Source organism: Bufo bufo, chromosome 6 (assembly GCF_905171765.1).
Source record: "Bufo bufo chromosome 6, aBufBuf1.1, whole genome shotgun sequence".
Taxonomy (NCBI): Eukaryota; Metazoa; Chordata; class Amphibia; order Anura; family Bufonidae; genus Bufo; species Bufo bufo.
In genome coordinates, this window is record NC_053394.1 from 231,403,533 (window position 1) to 231,416,934 (window position 13,402).

Here is a 13,402-nt window from a genome sequence, read left to right on the forward strand (position 1 = left end):
ATTCAAGAGGGAGATTGGTCTATAACTTCCACAGTTCTGAGGATCCTTGCCTTCTTTGTGGATAAGTGTGACATACGATTCTTGTGTCTGTCTAGGAAGGTGACCTCCCTGCAATAACGCATTACAGACGTCAGTAAATCGGGGTATAAGGATATCCTGAAATCTCCTGTTAACAAAGAGGGAGGGGAGGGTAGTATCTATCTAGACGTATACTTAGGAAGGATAGCTGTAAGCATATACCGAAGGTATATGCGTTATTTTAGTAGTAAACCGGAACTACAGTAACTTTTCAAAAGTATTAGTAAGAACTGGCAAGTTGAAAAATATAGGCCCAAAGTTCAGAGCCCAGACCCTGAATGTGGGTAAGCTCCCCACGGGTTGGTGAACAACCGGGACAATTATGGCTGTCCTTTTGAGCTGAGGCTTTCAATCCCTGGATCCTTCTTCAGGGTGGAGGGGAATGCGCTCTGGATACTGTCTTGTTCATCTTGGTCTTTGCCTTCAGTACTTTCTTCCAGGGATCCACTTGTGTGAGTTGCGGTAAATCTGCAGGCTGAGCTATCGGCATCCACGAAGGGAGTTCTACCGGGTGAACTCCTATAGCCTCCCAGGCTTTCTCTAGGTCATCTGGGGTGTGAATCGCTATGCATCTCGCGATTTTTCAGGATCGAGATGCCAAAGGGATATAGCCACACGTATGTGATTTTTTGCGCTCTCAGTGCATCAAGTAGTGGTTTCATAATGCGCCTTTTTGTAAGCGTGGAAGGCACAATGTCGTGATACAGTGCAATGTCGGCTCTGTCGTATGTGATCTGCCTTCTGTCTCTAGCTGAGGCCATTATGCGGGCAGTGTCCACAAAAGAAAGCAAGCCACAGACCACATCCCTGGGTCTTTCGTTCGGCTTCGGCACGGGTCTCAAGGCCCTGTGGATTCGCTCGATTATGATCGAGGCAGCCGGTTCCTAACCTAGGAGATCAGCGAATATTTCCATAGCTACTTTCCGCAGAGACTCAGATGCCCAGGACTCTGGCAGTCCTTTGATGCGAATGTTTCACCATCTGCTGAGATTTTCCTGGTCCTCTAGCATTAACATCGCTCTGAGCTCTGCAGTGTGCATGTCGAGGTAGTCTGCCATTCCTGTGGAGTGTGTTACAAGCTCCTGCTTCGCAGTTTCGAGCGTCTCCACTCTATGCCCCATTTGTGCAATCTCCAATTTTATATCTGACAATTCGGCTAGTACTGACTTTATGGCTTTTTCAAGTGCCTGCCCCAGTACCTTGGTGAGGAAGGACTTCGACACCGGTGAGGGGTCCCGAGATTCCACTGCATCCCCCTGCAAGCTGTCCGCATTGGAATTCTCTCCTTCCTTGGTGCATGCTGCTGGCACCGCCATTTTAGGGCCCGCGCCTGGTGAGAGAAGGACTTTCTTCTTGAGGAAATGCTGCATAGCTTGTTGGCTCTTTTGGGTTCTCGGTGTATCGGGGGAAGGGGGTCAGGACCCCTGTCTCTCCCGTACTTGACCATTTTGGAGTGGGTCACCGCTGTAAAATTGGTTACGTTCGCTTGGGTGTGGAGGAGCCGAGGTTTCACACAGCTTTTAAGCTGTAGGCACTTAGAAGCCATCACAGCCATGCCTACTATTGGCATCGCTATGATTGGCCGGTGCATCATGTGACCCAGCTTCTATAAAAGCTGGGTCACATGTAGCACACCCATCAGCTCTGAGTATTGCCGGGACAGGAAGCAGGCAGCTGAACTGAGGGAGAAAATTAGGAATCTGGCTATTTGTTTTGTGGGTGACCTACAGCATAAAGATTTTTTTGTGGGTGCTATACACCATCTTTGCACCCCTGACACAGAAATATAATAATTAATCTGGCTGTTAATTCTGTGGGTGAACTATAGCGATTTTTTTGTGGGTGCAATACACCATCTTTGTACCCCTGACACAAAAATATAATAGTTAATCCGTCTGTTAGTTCAGTGGGCGATATATTCCCATTTTTTGTGTGAGGTACACCTGCATTGCATACGTGATAGGGAAAATAATACAGTTAGGCTCCATTCACACGTCCGCAAAATGGGTCTGCAATTTTGCGGAAGTGGTGCAGACCCATTCATTTTCAATGGGGCCAGAATGTGCTGTCTGCATCCGTATTTGCGGATCTGCACTTCCGCATTCGTGCTTCCGTTTCCGCAAAAAAATAGAACATGTCTTATTCTTGTGCGCAATTATGGACAAGATTAGGCATTTTCTATTATAGTGCCGGCGATGTGCGGTCCGCAAATTGCGAAATGCACATTGCCGGTGTCTGTGTTTTGCAGATCCGCAAAACATTTACGGACGTGTGAATGGACCCTTAATGCATCTGTTAGTTCGGTGGGTGACATATAACCATTTTTTGTCTGAGGTGCACCTGCATTGCATACGTGACAGTGAAATTGATATACCATAGTTAATCCGTCTGTTAGATTGGTGGGTGACATATACCTATTTTTTGTGTGAGGTACACCTGCATTGCATACGTGACAGTGAAATTGATATAGTCCAGGGATGCTCAACCTGCGGCCCTCCAGCTGTTATAAAACTACAACTCCCACCATGCCCTTCTGTAGGCTGATAGCTGTAGGCTGTCCGGAATAATGGGAGTTGCAGTTGTCTAAGGCCCCTTTCACACGGGCGAGTATTCCGCGCGGATGCGATGCGTGAGGTGAACGCATTGCACCCGCACTGAATACCAACCCATTCATTTCTATGGGGCTGTTCAGATGAGCGGTGATTTTCACACAGCATGCTCTATATTCTGCGTTTTTCACGCAACGCAGGCCCCATAGAAGTGAATGGGGTTGCGTGAAAATCGCAAGCAAGTGCGGATACGGTGCGATTTTCACGCACGGTTGCTAGGAGACGATCAGGATGGAGACCCGATCATTATTATTTTCCCTTATAACATGGTTATAAGGGAAAATAATAGCATTCTGAATGCAGAATGCAAAGTAAAATAGGGCTGGAGGGGTTAAAAAAAAAATAAAAAATAATTAACTCACCTTAATCCACTTGATCGCGTAGCCGGCATCTCTTTCTGTCTCCTTTGTTGAATAGGACCTGTGGTGAGCATTAAGTACAGTTACAGGACCTTTGACGTCACTCCGGTCATCACATGGTACGTCACATGATCTTTTACCATGGTGATGGATCATGTGATGACCGGAGTGACGTCATCAAAGGTCCTGTAGCTGTACTTAATGCTCACCACAGGTCCTATTCAACAAAGGAGACAGAAGGAGATGCTGGGCCGCGATCAAGTGGACTAAGGTGAGTTAAATTATTATTATTTTTTTTTAACCCCTCCAGCACTATTTTACTTTGCATTCTGTATTCAGAATGCTATTATTTTCCCTTATAACCATGTTATAAGGGAAAATAATACAATCTACAGAACATTGATCCCAAGCCCGAACTTCTGTGAAGAAGTTCGGGTTTGGGTACCAAACATGCGCGATTTTTCTCACGCGCGTGCAAAACGCATTACAATGTTTTGCACTCGTGCGAAAAAATCGCGGGTGTTCCCGCAACGCACCCGCACATTTTCCCGCAACACCCGTGTGAAACCAGCCTAACAGCTGGAGGGCTGCAGGTTGAGCATGCCTGATATAGTTAATTCATCTGTTAGTTCGGTGGGTGAAATATACCCAGTTTTTGTGAGGTACACCTGCATTGCATACGTGACAGGGAAATAAATACAGTTAATCCGTCTGTTAGTTCGGTGGGTGACAGTGAAAATTGATATAGTTAATTTGTCTGTTAGTTCGGTGGGTGTAATATACCCAATTTTTGTGTGAGGTACACCTGCATTGCATACATGACAGTGAAATTGACATAGTTAACCTCTTACGAACACAGGGCGTACAGGTACGCCCTGATGTCCAGTACTTAAGGATACAGGGCGTACCTGTACACCCTGTGTATTTCCGATCACCGCCGCGCGGCGGGCGGTGATCGGAACTGGGTGCTTCCTGAAATCAATCAGCAGGCACCCTGGGACAATGCCGAGGGGGGTCCTGTGACCCCCTGTATCGGCGATCGCTGCGGATTAACCCCTTAACCCCGCTGACCGTGGCATAGAAGGGGTTTGTGTTTGAGTGAGCCCATCGAGTCCCCACGCTGCTGTGGCGGGGACTCTATGTCTCAGAAGGCAGCCCGATGCTGTGCAGAGGCTGCCCAATGCCTTGCACAGCATCGGGACCTGCCTTATATGGGAGCCGAGGAGATCAATCAATAAGTCATACGCACCCCAAAATAGTGCCAATCAAACCGTCATCTCATCCCACAAAAATCGTACCCTACCTAAAATAATTGCCCAAAAACTGAAAAAACTATGGCTCTCAGAGTATTCAGACACTAAAACATGATATTTATATTTTTTTTAATGAAATCATTGTGTAAACCTTACATAAATAAAATAAAAGTAGACATATTAGGTATCACCGCATCAGTAATAACCTGCTTTATAAAAATATCACATAACCTAACCCCTCAGGTAAATACCGTAAAAAAATTAAATAAAAACGGTGTAAAAAAGCCATTTTTTTGTCACCTTACATCACAAAAAGTGTAATAGCAAGCGATCAAAAAGTCATACGCACCACAAAATAATTTTGCAGTATTAACCAACGGTTTATTTCTTTCCTTTTCATCCTTTATTTCCCATTTCCTTCAATCTATTGTTTTATGGACCATATGAATTGTCTTTTGGCATGTTTTTACCTATGTATACATTTGTGGAAGGGAGGGGTTGAATTTCAGCCTGATTATTTCAGGTGAGGGAACCTCCCCCTCCTCTCTACAAAAGTAACTCACAGTGTATTTGAAACAGTCATGAGTAAGGGCTAAGATTGCATTGTGCCCGAAACATGTAGACTCTGCTTTCTGTACCTGGATTTTTTACTGAATATTCAAAAAAGAAGCCTTTGGATTACCACAACCACAAGCTGGACAAAACCTCTTTTTCTTCGCACCACAAAATAGTACCAATCAAATCGTCATCTCATCCAAAAAAAATGAGCCCCATACACAAGACAGTCGCCCAAAAAAAAAAAAAAAAATATGGCTTTCAGAATGTGGAGACAATAAAAAATCATATTTCTTTTCAAAAATGCTTTGTTATGTAAAACTGAAATAAAAAAAACTAAAAAAGTTGTCCTATTTGGTATTTTTGCGTCCGTGACAACCTGCTCTATAAAAATACCACATAATCTAACCTGTCAGATGAATTTTGTAAATAAAGAATAAAAACATTGCCCAAAACCGCTATTTCTTGTTAACTTGCCTCACAAAAAGTGTAATATAGAGCAACCAAAAATCATATGTACCCTAAAATAGTACCAACAAAACTGCCACCTTATCCCATAGTTTCCAAAATGGGGTCACTTTTTTGGAGTTTCTACTCTAGGGGTGAATCAGGGGGGCTTCAAATGGGACATGGTGTCAAAAAACCAATCCAGCAAAATCTGCCTTCCAAAAACCGTATTGCGTTCCTTTCCTTCTGCGCCCTGCCGTGTGCCCGTACAGCAGTTTACGACCACATATGGGGTGTTTCTGTAAACTACAGGATCAGGGCCATAAATATTGAGTTTTGTTTGGCTGTTAACCCTTGCTTTGTAACTGGAAAAAATGGATTCAAATGGAAAATCTGCCAAAAAAGTGAAATTTTAAAATTTTATCTCTATTTTCCATTAATTCTTCTGGAACACCTAAAGGGTTAACCACTTCCCATCTGGGCCCTTTGCCCCCTTCCTGACCAGGCCAAATTTTGCAAAACTGACATATCTCACTTTATGTGGTAATAACTTTGGAACGCCTTTATTTATCCAAGTCATTCAGAGATTGTTTTCTCGTGACACATTGTACTTCATGATAGTCATAAATTTGAGTCAAAATATTTCACCTTTATTTATGAAAAAATCCCAAATTTACCCAAAAATTTGAAAAATTCGCAATTTTCTAAATTTCAATTTCTCTGCTTTTAAAACAGAAAGTGATACCTCATAAAATATTTATTATTTAACATTCCCCATATGTCTACTTTATGTTGGCATCATTTTGGAAAAGTCATTTTATTTTTTTAGGACGTTAGAAGGCTTAGAAGTTTAGAAGCAATTCTTCAAATTTTTAAGAAAATTGCCAAAACCCACTTTTTAAGGACCAGTTCAGGTATGAAGTCACTTTGTGGGGCCTACATAGTGGATACCCCCATAAATGACCCCATTGTAGAAACTAAACCCCTCAAGGTATTCAAAACTGATTTTACAAACTTTGTTAACCCTTTAGGCGTTCCACAAGAATTAAAGGAAAATGGAGATCAAATTTTTAAATTTCACTTTTTTGGCAGATTTTCCATTTTAATCAATTTTTTTCTTTAACACATCGATGGTTAACAGCCAAACAAAACTCAATATTTATTACCCAGATTCTGCGGTTTACAGAAACACCCCACATGTGGTCATAAACTGCTGTATGGGCACACGGCAGGGCGCAGAAGAAAAGGAACTCCACATGGTTTTTAGATGCCATGTCCCATTTGAAGCCCCCTGATGCACCCTTACAGTAGAAACTCCCAAGAAGTGACCCCATTTTGGAAACTAGGGGATAAGGTGCCAGTTTTATTAGTACTATTTTTGGGTACATATGATTTTTTGATCATTCATTATAACACTTTATGGGGCAAGGTGACCAAAAAATTGGTTGTTTTAGCACAATTTCTATTTATTTATTTTTACAGCGTTCACCTGAGGGGTTCAGTCAAGTGACATTTTTATAGAGCAGATTGTTACGGACGTGGCGATACCTAATATGTATACTTTTTCTCATTTATTAAAGTTTTAGACAATAATAGCATTTTTGAAACAAAAAAATTATGTTTTAATGTGTCCATGTTCTGAGAGCTATAGTTTTTTTATTTTTTGAGAGATTTTCTTATGTAGGGGCTCATTTTTTGCGGGATGAGTTGACGGTTTTATTGGTACTATTTTGTGGGACATATACATTTTTGATCACTTGGTGTTGCACCTTTTGTGATGCAAGGTGACAAAAATTGCTTGTTTTGACACAGTTTTTTTTTTTTGTTTACGGTGTTCACCCGAGGGGTTGGGTCATGTGATATTTTTTATAGAGCTGTTTTTTACGGACGCGGCAATACCTAATATGTATACTTTTTTTTATTTGTTTCACTTTAACACAATAATAGCATTTTTGAAACAAAAAAAATGATGTTTTAGTGTCTCCATGTTCTAAGAGCTATAGTTTTTTTATTTTTTGAGAGATTTTCTTATGTAGGGGCTAATTTTTTGCGGGATGAGGTGACGGTTTTATTGGTACTATTTTGTGGGACATACGCATTTTTGATCACTTGGTGTTGCACCTTTTGTGATGCAAGGTGACAAAAATTGCTTGTTTTGACCTTTTTTTTCTTTTTTTTTACGGTGTTCATCCGAGGGGTTAGGTCATGTGATATTTTTATAGAGCTGGTTTTTACGGACGCGGCAATACCAAATATGTCTATTTATTTATTTTATTTTTCTATTTTTAATTTTTTTTTTTTTATTCCTTATTTGGGAACTTTTTTTTTTTTTACATGTGAAACTTTATTTTATTTTATTTTTTCAACCCTTTATTTATTTATTTTTTACACTCTTCGTCCCCCATAAGGTCATACAAGACCTCTTGGGGACATTTGCTTCACTTTTTTTTTTTTTTTTTTCACTGTTGATTCCTCCTGTAACTGGGGCTGACATAGTAGCCCCAGTTACAGGACAAATGCACCCCTAGAGAGGCTGTACAGCAGCAATCCAGCGCTGTACAGCCTCACAGCAGGGCTGATCGAGGTCTCTGAGAGACCTCACACAGCTCCTGCACACTCCGGTCACGGCGGTCACATGACCGCCGGGCCGGAACAGGAAGCGCACAGCGCTTCCTTCTCTGCAGACACAGCGCTCGGTGAGCGCTGTGTCTGCATCGATCCGGAAGGCAGGGACACCTGGGAACTGTCCCTGCCTTGTCTTAGGGTTGCCCTGCTGTCACTGACAGCGGGAAACCCGATCAGCAGCTGCACGATTAGCGTGCAGCTGCTATTTCTGACAGGACGTTTTAAAACGTGCTGTCAGAAATAGACGTCCACCCATAGGACGTTTATAGTCTATGGGTGGACGTGAAGCGGTTAACAAAGTTTGTAAAATCATTTTTGGGTGGTTTCTATTATGTAAGCCTCACAAAGTAACTTCAGACCTGAACTGGTCCTGAAAAAGTGGGTTTTAGAAATTTTCTGAAAAATTTCAAGATTTGCTTCTAAACTTCTAAGCCTTGTAACATCCCCAAAAAATAAAATGACATTCCCAAAATGATCCAAACATGAAGTAGACATATGGATAATATAAAGTAATAACTAATTTTGGAGGTATTACTATCTATTATAGAAGTAGAGACATTGACATTTGAAAATTTGCTAATTTTTCAAAAAAAATTACAAATTTTAAATTTGTTTTATAAAAAAAATATATATTTTTTACTCAATTTTACCACTGTCATGAAGTACAATATGTGATGAGAAAACAATCTCAGAATGGCCTGGATAAAAGCGTTATCACCACATAAAGTGACACATATTCGATTTGCAAAAAATGGCCTGGTCCTTAAGGTGAAAAATGGCCCGGTCCTTAAGGCCTCTTTCACACGGGCGTTGCGGGAAAATGTGCGGGTGCGTTACGGGAACACCCGCGATTTTTCCGCGCGAGTGCAAAACATTGTAATGCGTTTTGCACTCGCGTGAGAAAAATCGCGCATGTTTAGTACCCAAAGCCGAACTTCTTCACAGAAGTTCGGGCTTGGGATCGGTGTTCTGTAGATTGTATTATTTTCCCTTATAACATGGTTATAAGGGAAAATAATAGCATTCTGAATACAGAATGCTTAGTAAAACAGCGATGGAGGGGTTAAAAAAATAATAATTATAATTTAACTCACCTTAGTCCACTTGATCGCGATGCCGGCATCTCCTTCTGTCTCCTTTGCTGAACAGGTGCTGTGGTGAGCGTCCATTACAGGTCAAGGACCTTTGATGACGTCACTCCGGTCATCACATGATCCATCACCATGGTAAAAGATCATGTGATGACCGGAGTGACGTCATCAAAGGTCCTGTTCCTGTATTTAATGCTCACCACAGGTCCTATTGAACAAAGGAGACAGAAGGAGATGCTGGGCTACGCGATCAAGTGGACTAAGGTGAGTTAAATTTATTTTTATTTATTTTTTAACCCCTCCAGCGCTGTTTTACTATGCATTCTGTATTCAGAATGCTATTATTTTCCCTTATAACCATGTTATAAGGGAAAATAATAATGATCGGGTCCCCATCCCGATCGTCTCCTAGAAAACGTGCGTGAAAATCGCACCGCATCCGCACTTGCTTGTGGATGCTTGCGATTTTCACGCAACCCCATTCACTTCTATGGGGCCTGCGTTGTGTGAAAAACGCAGAATATAGAGCATGCTGCGATTTTCACACAACGCATAAGTCATGCGTGCAAATCACCGCTCATGTGAACAGCCCCATAGAAATGAATGGGTCGGTATTCAGTGCGGGTGCAATGCGTTCACCTCACGCATCGCATCCGCGCGGAATACTCGCCCGTGTGAAAGGGGCCTAAGGGGTTAATTCGTCTGTTAGTTTGGTGGGTGACAAATACCCAATTTTTGTCTGAGGTACACCTGCATTGCATACGTGACAGTGAAATTAATATAGTTAATTCATCTGTTAGTTCGGTGGGTGAAATATGTCCAATGTTTGTGTGAGATACACATGCATTGCATATGTGACAGTGAAATTGACATTGTTCATTTGTCCATTAGTTTGGTGGGTTAAATATACCCACTTTTTATGTGAGGTACACTTGCATTGCACATGTGACAGTGAAATTGACATAGTTAATTCGTCTGTTAGTCTGGTGGGTAAAACATGCCCAATTTGTGTGTGAGGTACACCTGCATTGCATAACTGACAGTGAAATTGACATAGTTAATTTGTTTGTTAGTAGAGATGGCCTTGCGGTTCGCCCGGCGGTCGTTTTGCGGCAAACTTTGCGTGTTCGCGATTCGGAGATATATGGAGATATTCGCGCCCACCATATTCTTTTACATTATGAAGAACTTTGACCCATGACACATCCATCAGGTGGTACAGGACAGCCAATTGAGACGTTTCAGCACATGGACATACCCCCTACCTTATAAATAAACCTGATCTGGCCACCATTTTACATTCAGTGTTTTGCCAGTGTAGGGAGAGGTTGCTGTGTGGAGCAGGGACAGGCTCTTAGGGACACCAAATGCTAGCTAATAGGGCCACAAAAGTCTTTTTAAGGACTGGTATAGGTGTGCTATCAATAGGTGTCATACACAGAGGGGTGCGATATACTTAGGGCTCTTTCACACTTGCGTTGTTTTGTTCCGGCATAGAGTTCCGTCGTCGGGGCTCTATGCCGGAAGAATCCTGATCAGCATTATCCCCATGCATTCTGAATGGAGAGAAATCCATTCAGAATGCATCAGGATGTCTTCAGTTCCGGACCGGAACGTTTTTTGGCCGGAGAAAATACCGCAGCATGCTGCGCTTTTTGCTCCGGCCAAAAAGCCTGAACACTTGCCGCAAGGCCGGATCCGGAATTAATGCCCATTGAAAGGCATTAATCCGGATCCGACCTTAAGCTAAACGTCGTTTCGGCGCATTACCGGATCCGTCGTTTCGCTTTTTCTGAATGGTTACCATGGCTGCAAGGACGCTAAAGTCCTGTTTGTCATGGTAAAGTGTAGTGGGGAGCGGGGGAGCAGTATACTTACCGTCCGTGCGGCTCCCGGGGCGCTTCAGAGTGACGTCAGGGCGCCCCACGCGCATGGATGACATGATCGCATGGATCACGTCATCCATGCGCATGGGGCGCTCTGACATCATTCTGGAGCGCCCCGGGAGCCGCACGGACGGTAAGTATACTGTTCCCCCGCTCCCCACTACTACTACGGCAACCAGGACTTTAATAGCGTCCTGGCTGCCATAGTAACAATGAACGCATTTTGAAGACGGATCCGTCTTCAAATGCTTTCAGTTCACTTGCGGTGTTACGGATCCGGCGGGCACCTCCGGCAAATGGAGTACACAACGGATCCGGACAGCGCAAGTGTGAAAGAGGCCTTATAATATACTTTTATAATGTGTCAAAAACACATAAATTTATATAGTAATCACCTGGAAGTCAGGGGCCTAGGGGCTTACTAGGGCCATTTTTATATAGGGTAAGGTTCCGGACGGGGTCGCTCTTATCAGGGCGGGTGGTCTGTGGTTGGGCTATCAGGGCCAGAATAGCACCCCCCTGCAGGGCAATATCAGGGACAGTTCTTTGCCCACCCTGTCCTTCAATACCACATCATCATCTAGCCCAGGGATAGATGTTTTTTGCTTTCCCTCCGGGATTCATGGATGTGCACTGGAACCCCCCGGATTGTGGTAGGACATATGGTTTCTCATTTGGTGCCGCCGAGCAACTGATTTAGTGCCGCCGAGCACTTGTTATTGCCTACCACATCTATGCTTTCTGCTTAAAGGGAACCTGTCATGTGGATATTTGATTATAATTTAACTAATTATATACAATCATTAACTACTAAAAAGTACCTTAGATGTATTCACTTACTGGTGTGACAGATGGTTACCTCATAATATACACACAAAGATGCTGCATGCTAATGAGCTGATTGGAGTCCGGCGTGATGTCATTGAGTCCAGCGTATATTTAATTCAGAGCTATAGCCACTCCCCTGCCCACCTGCTGCTGATTCATATGGAAAATAACTGTCACTCAGCAGCAGGTAGGCGGGGAGAGTCAGGAGCTCATGAATATTCATGACTCATCATTATCAGCTGGAGCTTTTCAATACAAGATATTGGCAGATTGACTGGGTCAATTAAAGAAAGTGACCCAGCATTGTGCTAAGAGAATCAGTCACCTATTTATGTTGCCCTTAGTTAGGACACCATAAAACTGGTGACAGGTTCTCTTTAACTTTAATAATTTAATATATTTTCATTTTGAGGGATATCTTTTCCATTCACACATCCGCAAAATGGGTCCGCATCCGTTCCGCAATTTTGCGGAACGGGTGCAGACCCATTCATTTTCAATGGGGCCGGAATGTGCTATCCGCATCTGCATTTGCGGATCCACACTTCCGCATCCGTGCTTCCGTTTCCGCAAAAAAATAGAACATGTCCTTTTCTTGTCCGCAATTGCAGACAAGATTAGGCATTTTCTATTATAGTGCTGGCGATGTGCGGTCCGCAAATTGCGGAAAGCACATTGTTGGTGTTCGTGTTTTGCAAATCCACAAAACACTTACGGACGTGTGAATGGACCCTCATAGTAACATTATTAAAGGTTACGTTTTATCTTTATGTATATTCTAATGGATTGCCTTCCTTGAACAATGTTATAATATACTTTCTATGTTAGAAACTATAGTGTATTTGTATTGTGCGGCAGTTGTGTGCGGTTCTGCTGCGATACTGCAGGTATATAGAGGGACAACCGTTACTGGAACAAATAATTTCTACTGGTGTGATATACCAGTCACTCCCCCAAAAAAACTGATTGAAGCGGGGTGTTATATACCAATATACTTTCTTTATAGTGCATTTGGGTACTGTATAGTGCATTTGCGCATACGCAAAAATTATTTTGCCGATATTTTGCATTGAAAAAAATAATTAATGGAGATCGCAAATTCAAATAATACATCTGGTATGTCGCTGTCCATGTTGTGGGACAATTTGTGCACTTCTAGTAATTATTTCTTGGCTGCAAATATGAGCTGAAGGTTTTTCAGGTTCGCCTGCCATTAAAATGAATGGGACCCGCCGCGAACTTGCGGTTCGCGAACATTTGATCGTGTTCGCGAACCATCCCGGCAGATGTTTGTCCATCACTATTTGTTAGTTCGGTGGGTGAAATATACCCAATTTTTGTGTGAGGTACACCTGCATTACATATGTGACAGTGAAATTGACATAGTTTTAATTTGTCTGTTAGTTCGGTGGGTGAAATATGCCCAATTTTTGTGTGAGGTACACCTGCATTGCATATGTGACAGTGAAATTGACATAGTTAATTCGTCTGTTAGTTCGGTGGGTGACATATACCTAATTTTTGTATTGGGTACACCTGAATTGCATACATGACAGTGAAAATGACATAGTTGATTCGTCTGTTGGTTCGGTGGGTGAAATATACCCAATTTTTGTGTGAGGTACACCTGCATTGCATACGTGACAGGGAAATTAATATAGTTAATCCATC